Raw genomic sequence first — 16,187 nt, 5'->3', positions numbered from 1 at the left:
AGCATGATGGGATACTTGACCATTATGGGAGCAGTTCGTAACCCACACTGTAAGAGCTGACAAAGGCAGGTTTGTTGGATTTATGGCCACCCCCTCGCTTATCTCCAGAACACACTAAGGAATGTTTACTCAAGGACATTGTTTATCCTAACTAACTCACTTGGGATGATTAAGGGAGAAGCGGTGGATATCTCCAAGGTCACCCCAGCACAAAAGGGAGTGAGGGATGAGCTGCTCAGGACTTGTGAAGACCCCCGCCCAGTCTCAATGTTTGGGACTTATGTGTTTACTGATAAGGGTCCTCCTCAGGAATGTGAGATGTTTAATGTCATGGGACGACCCAAGGTAGCACCTGAGAAGTGAGTGGCAGACTATACCACCCAATGAAACCCACTGTAGTTATGTAAACATGTACCCTCACCTTTCACAGCAGGTGGGTGTTGCTTATTGAAAGGTATAAACATGCTTGTAGTGCTGATGTTCCTTTGAGAGTTCGTCACGAGCTTGAGGAAGCTGCCACTCTCCCTTTGTGCACAAAGTTTTCTAATAAACTTTAACTTTGTCAGCAGTTCCGTCTCCGTCTGGTTTTGCTCCAAAAATTCGAGTCTAACAGTTGGTGTCAGAAGTGGGATACTGCGCTGCAGGTCGGCTAACGGATCCTGTATTGGAGGGTACGTGGTATAGTGAAACAGGATAGCCCTGTACTCCAGATGGGGGCTGCCCCTGTATAAAGCCCTCGAGGGTGAGGCCGGTAGCCTATGGTAGGGGCTCGGCTCATCATTGGAGACAGGATTGGCAGTGGCACTTGCCGCAGTATTAAAATTATCCACGTAGTAAAATTCCTCACGGAGACCACGGATTGACGGAATTGACTAGACCTGTAGGTATATAAGATATAGTGTAAGTGTTTGTTTGCTTAGAGTATAAGTTTATGCCGCTATTCCGATACAGTATAAGGTTGGATTTTGAGAGTCACGTGGTGATCGACACGGACAAGGGTGGTGGTTTATCTCAAACACCGAGCCTGAGCCTGAATTAAGAGGACCAAGTCCCACGTGACGGCCAGGATTAAGTAGGCGAAGGGAACGACAACCACCACAGGATTGTGATCCGGGGACCAGTGAGTGTGTATAAATTAGAGTATAAGGTGATACGTTTGTGCCGATTAAAGTATAAGATTAGAGTAAAATAAATTAAAGTATAAGATAGAGCATAAGGATATCCGTAATGATTGACATGAGTAACGAGGGGAAACCCCTTCCTCCGGACGTCCCGGCTCTGCCCACCAGTGTCTCTGTTGTAAAACGAGTCCAAGAGGCTAATTTAAAATATCAAAGTGAAATGATCAGGAACGGATGGAAGGAAACGAGTCCAGTAGTCGATCAAATAGAGTGGTGGGCGGGACACAAGGCTGCTAAACAAACTAATTATGGCACCGTTCTGCTCGCTAGTTGGGCAGATCAGACAGGATATTTAATTGTAGACAAATGGGGGAGACCGTCTTCTCTCCAGGACTTTTTGAGATCTGTGCAAGAGGTTAAAGTTCGAGTTTTCAGTCTGTTGGATCTGGAAGCGCCAGCAACGGAGGAGTTAGACGATTTAAAGGTTTGGGGGGAGAATTGTTAAGGCAATGGAGGCTCTGCAGCACAAAACGCCGCAGACCGAGGGCCTGCCCGAATACAACCGTATCTGCCCTTCGGCACCGGTACAACCTGGAAATGGGGAGCCGAAGTCCATGGCCCCTGTCCGAGTAAACCCAAACCCAGCCGGAGGGGCAGCAAATGGGGAAATGGGAGGCATGGGCATAATGGGGGAATCTCAGCCTTTTACACCACAGGAGAGATCCAGCCTGATCCTTCTCATTACTGACCTGAAGCGACATAATCCCAATGTGAGATGTTTAATGTCATGGGACGACCCAAGGTAGCCCCTGACAAATGAGTGGCAGACTATACCACCCAATGAAACCCTCTGTATTTACGGAGACCTGTACCACATTCTACAGCAGGTGGGTGTTGCTTATTGAAAGGTATAAACATGCTTGTATTGCTGACGTTCCTTTGAGAGTTAGTCACGAGCTTGAGGAAGCTGACCACTCTCCCATTGTGCACAAGGTTTTCTAATAAACTTTAACTTGGTCAGCAGTTCCGTCTCCGTCTGGTTTTGCTCCAAAAAATCGAGTCTAACAAGGCTGAGGATTGATTTAATTGAGGTGTACAAAATTATGTGTGGCCGATATAGGCTGGATAGGAAGGACCGATTTCCCTCAGCAGAGAGGTCAATAAACAAGGGGCACGGCATTGATTTAAAGTGATTGGTAGAAGGATTATTGAGGAGCTGAGGAAAACATTTTTCACCCAGAGGGTGGTGAGTTGTCTGGAACTCACTGCCTGAAAGGGTGGTAGAGGCAGAAACCCTCAACTCATTTAAAAGGTACCCGGATATGCACCTGAAGTGCCGAGACCGACAAGGCTATGGACCAAGTGCTGGAAAGTGGGATTAGGCTGGGTGGCTCATTTTCGGCTGGCGCGGACACGATGGGATGAATGGCCTCCTTCTGTGCTGTAAATTTTCTATGATTCTATGATTCCAATTAACAGTAAGCAGGGTAGTTCAGGGATCATGAGAACACTACTGAAGAAAAGTAACTGCTGGGAACCAAGCAATGAGTCCTTGTAAACCACAGATTAGGGAAGTTCCAGCTCCAGTGACAGAGATGGATCACAACAGGGTATAAAAGTGAGGGGATACTGAAGGAAGGGGCAGTTGGGACTGGAGACACCGGAGATCAAGCTCAGGGAGTCCGTGGTTCCATCCAGAGGGCTGATCTCGTCTACACGGGGGATTTGCATGTTTAGTCTGGTATGGTGGAGGAAAGAGAATTTGCTCATATATTTCTGTTTTCTGCCCTTTCAACAACTTCCTGTACACAATGCCTCATTCCTTTTAATATGGTAAGTATTAATTTTATCAACAAGCCTCCTGTCCGGCATCTTACCAAACACCCTTTCACAATCAATGTAAACAACAACCACTACATTCCCTTTATCAGTAGACTTGAGTTATCTCAAATGATCCATGTTGGCTGTTCTTAGTTAATGTGTTTTTCTTACAAATGTTGAAATGTTTGCTCCACCTCATCTGGTTTGATCTGTTTCAAGACGCAACAGAAAGGTCGAGTTGTCTCCTGGAGTTTAAGATAAATTAGGTTTTAAAAATTATGTTTCAGGCAATGAGGGACATCTGGGCTTAGACCCGCCCATTCGGTGCCACAACTCCCACCCCTCACACACTCCGATTGGTTGGAGGACCAACTCACCCCTCAGCCGCCCACCCCTCAAGTCAATTTCCGCTCCTCCTCTTGGTCCGGAACTCTCCTTAATCACCAGGGCGGGATTAGTGTTGAGACTGACATCGTGAGGTGCAGTTCGAAAATAAACATGAATTGAACCCGTCCGTTGCAACATTTAATAAAACGAAATTAATAAAAGTTGCCGTAAAAATATTTTCTGGAGGTCACCAAAGTGGTGGAGCGTCTGCTGTGTGTGTTTGTGCCGATTTAAATGACACGAAGAGCTGGTGTTTCAGTTTATTTTATTATCTTTGTTCCAAACGCGCTCTCCCTGCTTCCAATGTCTTTGTTTTCCGGCCTGATATTATGATCATCAATGGCGGCTGCATCACCCAGCATGCAGCGCGGTACAGATTGTGCCCTATCTGAATCAGTGGAGCCCAACGCGCAGGCGTAGTAGTGACTCATTATCGGGCAGTGTGTCCTGAGCATGCGCGGCCAGTCGAGGCTGCGGGAGGAGCGCGTTCGGTGCAGGTCAGAGGATCGGAGCAAGAGGCTCAATAAACCCCGGGGCCCGGGTCCGGGCTCAGGCCCAGGCTCAGGCTTTACAAACCCCGAGTGCGGCCCCAGACCCGAATATAAAACAGTGAACATTATCCCCCCCTCACTACCCGCCGGGAAATGAAGGGGAAATGGGGCTCGGTCAGGGAGCGTCTGTAAATGAAGGAGAAATGGTGATCGGTCAGGGAGCGTCTGTAAATGAAGGAGAAATGGGGATCGGTCAGGGAGCGTCTGTAAATGAAGGAGAAATAGTGATCGGTCAGGGAGCGTCTGTAAATGAAGGAGAAATGGAGGTCGGTCAGGGAGCGTCTGTAAATGAAGGAGAAATGGTGATCGGTCAGGGAGCGTCTGTAAATGATGGAGAAATGGTGATCGGTCAGAGATCATCTGTAAATGAGGGAGAAATGGTGATTGGTCAGGGAGCATCTGTAAATGAAGGAGAAATGATGATCGGTCAGGGAGCGTCCGTAAATGAGGGAGAAATGGTAATCGGTCAGGGAGCATCTGTAAATGAAGGGGAAATGGTGATCGGTCAGGGAGCGTCTGTAAATGAAGGAGAAATAGTGATCGGTCAGGGAGCGTCTGTAAATGAAGGAGAAATGGAGGTCGGTCAGGGAGCGTCTGTAAATGAAGGAGAAATGGTGATCGGTCAGGGAGCGTCTGTAAATGAAGGAGAAATGATGATCAGTCAAGGGAACGTCTGTAAATGATGGAGAAATGGTGATCGGTCAGAGATCATCTGTAAATGAGGGAGAAATGGTGATTGGTCAGGGAGCATCTGTAAATGAAGGAGAAATGATGATCGGTCAGGGAGCGTCCGTAAATGAGGGAGAAATGGTAATCGGTCAGGGAGCATCTGTAAATGAAGGAGAAATGGTGATCGGTCAGGGAGCATCTGTAAATGAAGGAGCAATGGTGATCGGTCGGGGAAGGTTTGTAAATGAAGGAGAATTGATGATCGGTTAGCGAGCATCGACAAATGAATGAGGAATGGTAATTGGTCAGGGAGCGTCTGTGAATGAAGGAGAAATGGTGATCTCTATATCTTCAGTCATCCAGGGAGCTCTAGCTTTGGATGCTGTTCCTTTCCTCCTCGTGGGAATCTGTCTACTCTGTACCCAAACCCACTCCTCCTTGAAGGCCTCCCACTGTTCAATTACTGTTCTGCCTGCCAATTTTGGTTCCAATCCTCCAGGACAAGATCCCTTTTTAACTCACTGAAATTAGCCCTCCTCCAGTTAAGAATTTTCGTATTTGATTGTCCCCTGTCCTTTTCCATAAATATTCAAAACCGAATGAGATTATGATCACTGCTGCCCCACTGAAAGATGCTCCACCTGCCCCACTTCATTCTCCACAACGAGCCCATTGCTGTACTCACATTCACTCTCTCACACTCTCTTATATTCAATCTCTCACATTCACTGTCTGACATTCACTCTCTGGCATTCACTGTGTCACATTAACTCTCTCACGCTCTCTCACATTCATTCTCTCACTCTCTCTCACCCTTTCACTCAAGGTTTCGGGTCACTGAAAGATGACACGATGGTTTGGATTTCAGCACAGGGAGGAGGGAGATTGTGTGGGATGGAGATTTACATCTTTGGAGGAACAAGAGAGGAAAGAATGTTCCATAGAAACTAGAAATGTCTATTCTGAATTTCTATCCTGTACTTACAGTAATGACTTTTCTGAACTCCTTTTGCAGGGTATTGGAAGGGGAGAATTTGGAGAGAGAAACTCAAATCAAAAATCACGTCCGATCTGACAGAGTCACTCGATTCATCAGGACCTGAATATCATCGGCCTTTGAATGTGGAAGGAGAAATGTTTGTCTGTTCTATCCGTGGGAGAAGATTTCAAACATCAGTGTGAGTGGGAAAGCACGGAGACACACACACCCGAGTGAGAGTGTTCCAGTGCACTGACTGTGGAAAGAGCTTTAACCAGTTACACAGCCTGAAAAAACATCGCACCATTCACAGCGGGGAGAAACCGTACACGTGTTCTGTGTGTGGACGAGGTTTCAACAGATCGTCCAACCTGGAGAGACACAAGGACACCCGGACCACGGAGAAACCGTGGAAATGTGGGGACTGTGGGAAGGGATTCAATTACCCGTCAGAGCTGGAAACTGATCAACACTCTCACACTGGGGAGAGGCCGTTCTCCTGCTCCATGTGTAAGAAGAGATTCACTCGGTCATCCAACCTGCTGAAACACCAGCGAGTTCACACTGGGGAGAGGCCGTTCTCCTGCTCTGTGTGCGGGAAGAGATTCACTCAGTCTTCCAACCTGCTGACACACCAGCTTGTTCACTCCGATGAGAGACCTTTTAAATGCTCTCACTGTGAGAAGAGCTTTAAAAGCAGAAAGGAACTGTTGAGACATCAACGCAGTGACACTGGGGAGAGGCCGTTCACCTGCTCTGTGTGTAAGAAGAGATTCACTCAGTCCTCCATCCTGCTGAGACACCAGCAACTTCACTCCGATGAGAGACCTTTTAAATGTTCTGACTGTGAGAAGAGGTTTAAAAGCAAAATTAATCTGCTGACACACCAACGCACCCACACTGGGGAGAGGCCGTTCTCCTGCTCCGTGTGTAAGAAGAGATTTACTCAGTCATCCCACCTGCTGAGACACCAGCAAGTTCACACTGGGGAGAGGCCGTTCTCCTGCTCCGTGTGTGGGAAGAGATTCACTCAGACTTTCAACCTGCTGATACACCAGCGAGTTCACTCCGATGAGAGAAGTTTTAAATGTTCTGTCTGTGAGAAGAGGTTTAAAAGCAAAATTAATCTGCTGACACACCAACGCACTCACACTGGGGAGAGGCCGTTCACCTGCTCTGTGTGCAAGAAGAGATTTGCTCGGTCATCCCACCTGCTGAGACACCAGCGAGTTCACACTGATAAGAGACCTATTAAAGTTCCGACTGTGGGAAGAGGTTTCAAAGCAAAAGAAATCTGCTGACACACCAACGCACTCACACTGGGGAGAGGCCGTTCACCTGCTCTGTGTGAGGGAAGGGATTCACTATTTCATCCGAACTGCTGATGCACCAATTTGTTCACACTGGGGAGAGACCTTTTTAATGTTCTGACTGTGAGAAGACCTGTAAAAGCAGATACCAAGTATGGAGACATCGACGCATTCACACTGGGGAGAGACCGTTCACCTGCTCCATGTGGAGGAAGAGATTTACTCGGTCATCACACCTTCTATCACACCAGCGAGTTCACTCTGATAAGAGACCTTTAAAATGTTCTGACTGTGGGAAGAGATATAAAAGCAACAGGAATCTACTGAGACACCAACGTACTCACCCTGGGGAGAGACTATTTAAATGTTCTCACTGTGAGAAGGGCTTTAAAAGCACAAATGATCTGCTGAAACACCAACACACTGACACTGGGGAGAGACTGTTCACCTGCTCCGTGTGTGGGAAGGGATTCACGAATTCATCCCACCTTCTGAAACATTAACTTGTTCACACTATTGAGTGACCTTTTAACTCAGTGACTGTGAGAAGAGCTTTAAAAGCACAAATGATCTGCTGAAACACCAACACACTGACACTGGGGAGAGACTGTTCACCTGCTCCGTGTGTGGGAAGGGATTCACGAATTCATCCCACCTTCTGAAACATCAACTTGTTGACACTATTGAGTGACCTTTTAACTCAGTGACTGTGAGAAGAGCTTTAAAAGCAGAAATGAACTGCTGACACATCAACTCATGCCCATTGGGGAGAGACTGTTCACCTGCTCCGTGTGTGGGAAGGGATTCATTCAGTCATCACACGTGCTGAGACACCAGCGAGTTCACATATGACTGCAGGGGTTGGATTCTGCTGTTAATCCCATCCAGGACTGAACCATGTTCATTCTGACAGTTGGGGTTTGATTCTGCTGATGTTAATAACCCCTATAACTGGGCTGGAGTTTAATATTCTGGATATCTGTTAAATAAATCAGCTTTGTTTTTAACACTTTATTGTAGATTTTGGTCTTTCCCACCTGAGTGTTTAGCATCACCTGACTGGAGCTCAGAAAGGACAATCTGGGGGGAGGATCGTCCGGTGGGAACAGAACTTCAGCCTGGACACCGTCCTTCAGGGCCACACTGAGAGGGGCAAACGGCACTTTGGTCTTTCTCGTCTCTCTTCACTGACAGCAAAATCTCCGTGTGGGTTAATCTTGAGGCGTGTAAGAAATGTGCCCCAGCCGCTCTCTTCCATGGTTCAGAGCTTCTCGGAACGGAACAGAAGCCTCCTGTACAACGGTGTTTAGAGACAGGAAGAACAATGTGTCAGGATTAACCCATTAACAGATAGAATTTAGTATAATTATAATCAATAGTAGAAGTCGAATGAAATGTACTGTGAATCTATGTATCTATAAATGTAAACTGTACTGTGTATTAATATAGAATGAACCATGTAACGTGTGTTCAATAAGAAAGTGCTGGTGAGCCGAGAAGGATGCATGATGGTTATTATAGTCAAGTTTGCAGTTAAAACTAAAAGGATGCTGACAACAGTAAAGTGGGAATGAACAGACCTAAGGGAGGAATGTGCTGTAATAGCATAATGTCTAAAAGACATGTAGATAAAGGGACTGAAGGTTCATTAAATCAAGGAGTCACTCAGGCTCAGGCCTCTCTATCTCGAGCCTCCACAAGCCAGTGAGCAGAAGTCTGTTCATACAAACGGTTCTGTGAAGGCTGGCAATGTAAACTCTAAATAAGGTTCTGTTAAGTCTGTAACAACAAGGCACGGATGGTACCAGGAGTTATGCTTGGAATGTAACTTCTGAAGGTTGAGAGACATGAATAATGGTCAGGCTGAGAGATGTGGATGTGAGAGTGAACTGCTCATAAACTGAAAAAGGGAATAAGAAGAGACCTCAAAAGCTGAGGAAGGCGAACAAGATTCTGGCAAGGAAGAAGAGAACTTTTCAGTCAACAGAACACAGCAAGAGAGAGAGAGAGAGAGACCGCACCGTAGTCACTTGGAGGGATAGAGAGAGAGAGAGAGACCGCACCGTAGTCACTTGGAGGGATAGAGAGAGAGAGAGAGAGAGACCGTGCCACAATCACTTGGAGGGATATCTCCAAGGTTTCAAGGAACACTGTGACTTTTTCTCTTTGTTAAGTATTACCTTTTTGTACTAATTGTGATGTGCTTAACAAATCTGTTTTGCCTTTAACCATAATACGAGTACTGTGGTGATCTTGTTGTTGTCACGAACCAGTCCTTAGTTTGGATTAGATTATAATCCTGAAAATAGTAGTTTAAATCCTACAATTGGCGACCATGAAGGAACTATTTCTGACAACAGCCAAAATCTGACATTAATTGATATAAGGTAACAATTGAACCATAGAAAAGATACAGGATAGAAGGGGGGCATTCGGCCCATCGTTTCTGCGCCAGCTCGAAGAATAACCAGGTGCCCATTCTAATCCCACCTTCCAGCACCCGGTCCATTGCTCTGCAGCTCACAGCACTTTCGGTGCAGGTCCAGGCACTGTTTAAAAGAGTTGAGGGTCCCTGCCCCTACCACCAATTCGGGTAGAGAATTCCATACACCCACCACCCTCTGGGTGAAAAGGTTTTTCCTCATGTCCCCTCTAATCCTTCCGCCAATCAGCTTAAATCTCTGTCCTCTCGTTCTTGAACTCTCCGCTAGAGGAAACAGGTACTTCCTGTCTACTCTATCTACGTCCCTCATAATTTTATACACGGCAATCAAGTCTCCCCTCAGCCTCCTCTGCTCCAAGGAAAACAACCCCAGCCTATCAACGTCTCCTCATAGCTGCAATTTTCAAGCCCTCGCAACATTCTTGTAAATCTTCTCTGCACTCTCTCCAGAGCAATTACATCCTTCCTGTAATGTGGTGACCAGAACTGTGCACAATACACCAGTTGTGGCCTTACCAGCGTTTTATACAGTTCCATCATTACATCCCTGCTTTTGTATTCTATACCTCGGCTAATAACGGGGAGCATTCCGTATGCCTTCTTCACAATTTATCAACCTGTACTGCCACCTTCAGGGACTGTGCACATGCACTCCAAGGTCTCTCACTTCCTCAACCCCCCTCAATATATTCCCGTTTACTGCGTATTCCCTTTTACTGTTTGCCCTCCCTAAGTGCATTACCTCACACTTCTCCGGGTCAAACTCCATTTGTCACTTTTCCGCCCACTCCACTAACCCATTGATATCTTCTTGGAGTCTACAGCTATCCTCTTCACTATCAACTACACGGCCAATTTTTATGTCGTCTGCAAATTGGCCAATTGTGCCCCCTACATTCAAGTCCAAATCATTAATATATACCACAAACAGCAAGGGACCCAACACTGAGCCCTGTGACACACCACTGGAAATGGATTTCCATTCGCAAAGACATCCATCGACTTTTACCCTTTGTTTCCAGGTACTGAGCCAATTTTGGATCCAATTCGCCACATTTCCCTGTATCCTATGGGCTTTTACCTTTCTGACCAGTCTGCCATGTGGGACCTTGTCAAATGCCTTAATAAAATCCATGTCGACAACATCCACTGCACTACCCTCATCAATCCTCCTTGCCACTTCCTCAAAGAATTCAATCAGATTTGTAAGGCATGACCTTCCCTGAATAAATCCATGCTGACTATCCCTGATTTCCAAGTGACAGTTTATCCTATTTCTCGGTATTGATTCTAATAGTTTGACCGGCCTATAATTGTTCGGCCTTTCCCTCGTACCCTTTTTAAACAATGGTACTACGTTTGCAGTCTTTCAGTTCGCTGGTACCTCCCCTGTATCCAGTGAGGATTGGAAAATGATCCTCAGAGCATCCGTTATTTTCTCCCTGGCTTCCTTCAATAGCCCAGGAAACAATCCATCCGGCCCTGGTGACTTATCAACTTTCAAGGATTCCAGTCCCTCTGGTACTTCCTCTCTCGTTATGTTTACCTTATCCAATATTTCACACCACTCCTCTTTAACTACTACGTCCGGATCATCCCTTTCCTTTGCGAATACAGAGACAAAATATTCATTTAAAACCTTACCCACATCCTCTGCTTCTACACACAAGTTACCCTTATCATCCCTGAGAGGTACCATCTTTTCCTTAGCTATCCTCTTGTTCTTAATTTACTGATAAAACATCTTTGGGTTTTCTTTAATCTTACTGGTTAATACTTTTAATGCCCTCTCTTTGCTTTCCTTATTTCCTTTTTTACGTCATCCCTGTACTTTCTATACTCCTCCAGGCTTTCTGCAGTATTTAGATTTCTGTGACAGTCATAAGCTTTCTTTTTCTGCTTTATCTTGCCCCGTATACTTCTAGACAACCAGGGGGCTCTAAATTTGGCAGTGCCACCCTTTGTCTTTGAGGGGACGTGACTGCATTGTACCCGTAGAATTTCACTTTTTAATGCCTCCCACTGGCTTGCCACTGATTTCTCCTCAAGTAGTTGTGTCCACTCCACTTCAGCCAAATCACCTCTTAGTTCTGTAAAATTTGCCTTCCCCCAATTTAAAATGTTTACTCCTGATTTAACTCTGTCCTTTTCCATAATAATGCTAAAACTAACTGGATTGTGGTCACTATCCCCAATATGGTCACCCACTGTCACTTCACCCACTTGCCCATCTTCATTTCCCAGGACTAAATCTAGAATTGCATCCCCTCTTGTTGGGCTTGTCACGTACTGGCTAAAAAGTTCTCCAGGACACCAATCAAGAATTTTGCGCCCTCTGTGCCCCTCACACTGTTTGAATCCCAGTTGATGTTAGGGTAGTTGAAGTCCCCTACTATTATTGCCCTCTTATTTTTGCACTCAAAAATTTGCCTACATATTTGTTCTTCTATCTCCCTTTCACTATTCGGTGTTTATAGTACACTCCTAGTAGTGGGACTGCCCCTTTTTTAATTCTTAGCTCAACCCATATGGCCTCGATTGATGATCCATTTAGCATATCATCCCTTCTCACAACTGTAATTGATTCTTTAACCAATAATGCTCCCCAACCCCCTCCTTTTTTATCACCCACTCTATCCTGCCTGAAAACTCTATATCCAGGGATATTGAGCTGCCAATTATCCCCCTCTTTAAGCAATGTTTCCCTTATAGCAATGATATCACGCTGCCATGCGTCTATCTGTGCCTTTGACTCATCTGCTTTGTATGGAATACTCCTTGCGTTAAAGTATATACCCTTTAACCCCATCAAATTCCTGTGCTGAACATTATTTAGCCTTTGCTCTTTTGCCTTTCTGAGTCACTAACTACATCACTCACTGTATTTCTACTTCCCGTTTCCTGGTCTGAATTTGTCGTATCTGCACCTGACCTTTGGTTCCCATCCCCCTGCCATATTAGATTAAACCCTCCCCAACAGAACTAGCAAATGCCCCCTCGAGGATATTGGTCCCGGTTCTGCTTGGGTGCAAACTGTCCAGCTTGTACAGGTCCCGCCTTTCCCAGAATTGGTCCCAATGCCTCAGGAATTTAAACCCCTCCCTCCTACACCATCTCTCAAGCCATGCATTCATCTGGTCTACTCTCCTATTTCTGCTCTCGCTAGCACAAAACAGACGCGAGGGTTATCACCGGAAAATCCTTGTGGAGGGTTAGTAATAACTAACGGATAGTGGCTCTCTAAAGTACACCAAGACGGCAGCAGAAAGAACTTGCTGAGAAAGATAGTCAAATTGATGATCAGTTAAAACGGCATAAAAAAGTACTTGCCGAGAAAGATAGTCAGATTGATGGTGGACAACACCAAGTTGCATCGGCAGCTGCAATCATGCAACATCAAAGTGTTAAGGCTGTACATGCTGGATCAGCATTACATAATTTAGAAGAAACACGATGCCAGCTAGAAACTGTAAAGAAAGATAATACTCGCCTCACTAAAAACTTAGAGGATGCAAAAGGTGCTTTGAGAGAAGCTCTCAAACGCCCCCAGAGAGAGGTGGATCATCGTCAATGCCATACCAGAATTAGCCAGTTAGAAAAACAACTGAGCGTGCAACATGCAGTGATAGTGGCAGTGACCCTGGGAGAACCTGACGTGGATTATGGCCAAGAAAGAAATGAGTATAGTGAGAATTTATATCCCCCTCTGCCACCCATCCCTGCACTAGATCCCCCACCCCATGTGAACCGTGAGGAGAATCCAGTTTCCATCGCCCAAATTGAGGGAAAGTCCCTGGTGAAGACAAGGCCCCACTTGGTTCCCCAAGTGCAGAAAACCCGTGAGGGTTATTATCAGAACTCAGGTAGTTCCCAATGTACCAGGTGCAGCACCAGCAGAGGGAGGAGCAAATCCTCCACCTGGGGTCCCCTGGGCAGGTGCATACGTACAGTCTCAGCCCTTAGATTATTCCGAATTACAAGCATACGGCCAACAATTAGGACCAATTAGTCCACAAACATGACCCCTAGAATTAAGACAGCGTCTGCAGCCGTTTCGGAATTACCACCCCAATTTTGAAGACAGTGATATGAAGAATGTTATTTTATCCGCTCTCACTTCAGACTTGGGAGGTGACCTTCCTTTTATTGTCTTTAACCAAGCTGCTGCCCTAAACAAGAAAGTTTTTAAACATGGGAGTGAAAACAAGCCTGGTAAAAGAGCTTTCCAACATGAGATTTTAAATCAGTTTAGAATTAAGTTAATTAGGAAAAATTAGAGATTGAAAATGGAGTGCAGAGATGAAGGATAAATGATTTAGAAAGGGAGGGATAATAAGCTACAGAATGTGTTCTTTTGTTTTCAGTGTACTGACTCTTTAAAAAGCCTGCCCTTATTGTGAGTGTTTTCTGTCGGTGTTGCGGGCCACGCCCTCTTCTTACTGCGTGTGACGTGTTTTCCTCTTTTGTGTAATATATCTGTGTTGTCTTGTGTTTAATTCTGATATTGCTGAATTAAAATTGGAGTTATTGAGGTTAAGTGACCTATTAAATTCTGGTTCTTATATAATGTGAGCGTGTCAAATTCCAGACATGGAACTTCACAGAAAAATTGGCATTTTGAATTTCTTAAATGTCGAGTGATTTGAAGTTTAAGTTGTGTTGAGTATTGGTGAGTGTGAATTGATGTGTAAAGAATTAATGTTGTATGTAACTGCAAATCGAAGATCGACATCTTGTTATGTAGTACAGGGCATCAATTTTGATAATTTTGGGATTAATCTTGGTTGTACTAAAATGTGAAAGCTGTTAGCTCTGACAGCACAGCCCTTTTTATCTTGTGATTGGCTGTGGTTTGAAAAATAGTGATCCAAAAACAGAACAGATAAAAAAGGATTTCTGCTATCACCTTGATAGGAAAAGCCGGAAAGCTGGAACAGCTCGGAGAGTTGGTTACAATCATACCCACGAAACGTATGTGAATAAATTGAATTGGAAAGCTCTAGTTGTGTATGGCGAGGACAGCAAATTATAAAACTTAAGAAACAATTAGAAATTGAGGGGGATCGAAACAAAAATTGATCACAACAATCTGAAAATACTAGACTAACTATAAACTAAAATGTACAATGGGAAATGTTATTTCCCGGTATGAATGTTTTTTTTTAAAAAAAGAATTTACGTGAAAGCTCCGTTGACGTATGCTGAGAACGCTGCGTGCATCTGATATCTGGCTCCGTCATTTTGTTTCAGCAAAAAAAACGTTTACCCCTTCCAAGTACACCAATATCTGTTTTCAGTTCACCGAGCAACAACCTTTGCATTTATATAAAATAATTGACAAAATGAGGTTTAATTGTAAAAGAAAAGATAAGGTGCAGCTTTAAAGAATTAAAAGTTACAGTTGCAGGATGATCTCTGGTTATAAATTAATTTGATCTTTGAAGCATTTTGTGCTATTGTGATTGATTCCTCCCCCACTCCTTAAGGTTTTGACAAGCAAGAAGTAACAAACACTTATTTCCGTATTGCTGAAGTTAAGTATTTGGACCGCAGTAGTTTTTTTAAGACGTTGGTCTGACACCTTTGGAGTCACAGCATTCTGAAAGTGGAAAGAGCAGGTACTGCTTAAACAGTATTATTGTCTCTTGATAAAAACAATGATTTTTGTGAATTTTGAAGGGAGACACCCCCTTTCTTCAGGGTGTATGGTGAGGATCCTTGAACCCTCCTCCCCTGAGGGAATAAATGAAATCAAAAACACAAAACATTTTACTTAATGTGGTTACATCTTGAAAGCACAGAGAGAAGGACTTGGAGTTGGAAATTCCAGTTGGCAGTCCCATGTATATCTGTGTGTGGGAGAGACAGGGTTTATTTCAGACAGGCTGCAAGCTCCAGAGAGAGAGGAAGGGGGTGAGGCAGTCCCTCTCTCTCCTGTTTTGTTTTCTGGATTTGTTTCAGGTAAAGGGATTATTCCTTTGGACAAAAGAAATAATAAATGATGATTTGACAAATTAACCCCTTGGGCTCTCAGGAAGAGCCACAGTGGATTTTCTGTGTTTCGTTTAAAACAGGTGACCCTGATTTTCGGGACCACATGAGTGTTGATGGTGCAGGATTACCAAGAGTAGTTCTCTGACATAAAATGGCTTTACAAAGTCACGGTGCAACCTTTGCTGGAGGAATTTGGGGCAGGAAGTGATCCAGTGGTGTTAAAAATTTAAGACCTTAGCTGCAGATATCGGCAGATATCAAATGTCACAGCGTGGTGATTTTGTTTCGATAATTCAAAATTAAATAGAGAAGGAAAAGCAATCATCAGCATTGATCCAATCTGCTTTTCTTCTTTTGAAAACATTTTGATTTGTTTTGTTTAAGGCTACGGGTTAAGGTGAAAATTGACCCAGAGTGGTTTCATTCAGGTTCAGAATGGAGATGTAAGAATATGGTTTAAATCTGAATCTTGTCAATGGAGATGCAGATTTATGTCCAATCCGAAAATTCATCAAATTTCGTCTGATTGAGCATGAATGCCACGAGGTAGGGAGCCAGAAGTTGTTGGTACTCGGAGTAGGAATTCCCATGTAGTATGAACCGAACGATACCCAATACCCTGTTCAGAGTGTGTAACATAAGGGTGAACTGTATGACATATCACAAGTGTTGTCAGCAGCTAAACGTGTTTACATCGCGCAAGACGCCTCAAGGCCACCAGCTGTTTGAGCTGGCCGTCCGCCACAAGTCCACTTGTTTACTCCCCAGTATAACTATCGGGGACTTCCCAGACTCGGAGGATTTCACTCAGGACTGGGAGTGCATCCGGTGCCTGGGAAAACTACAGGCTCAATGACCAGCCGTCAACTTCAGGGGTCCCCGACGGGCAGACGGACGTGAGCTTGTGATTGA

Source organism: Heptranchias perlo, unplaced genomic scaffold (genome assembly GCF_035084215.1).
Source record: "Heptranchias perlo isolate sHepPer1 unplaced genomic scaffold, sHepPer1.hap1 HAP1_SCAFFOLD_254, whole genome shotgun sequence".
NCBI lineage: Eukaryota > Metazoa > Chordata > Chondrichthyes > Hexanchiformes > Hexanchidae > Heptranchias > Heptranchias perlo.
Note: the sequence above shows the minus strand (reverse complement) of the source record.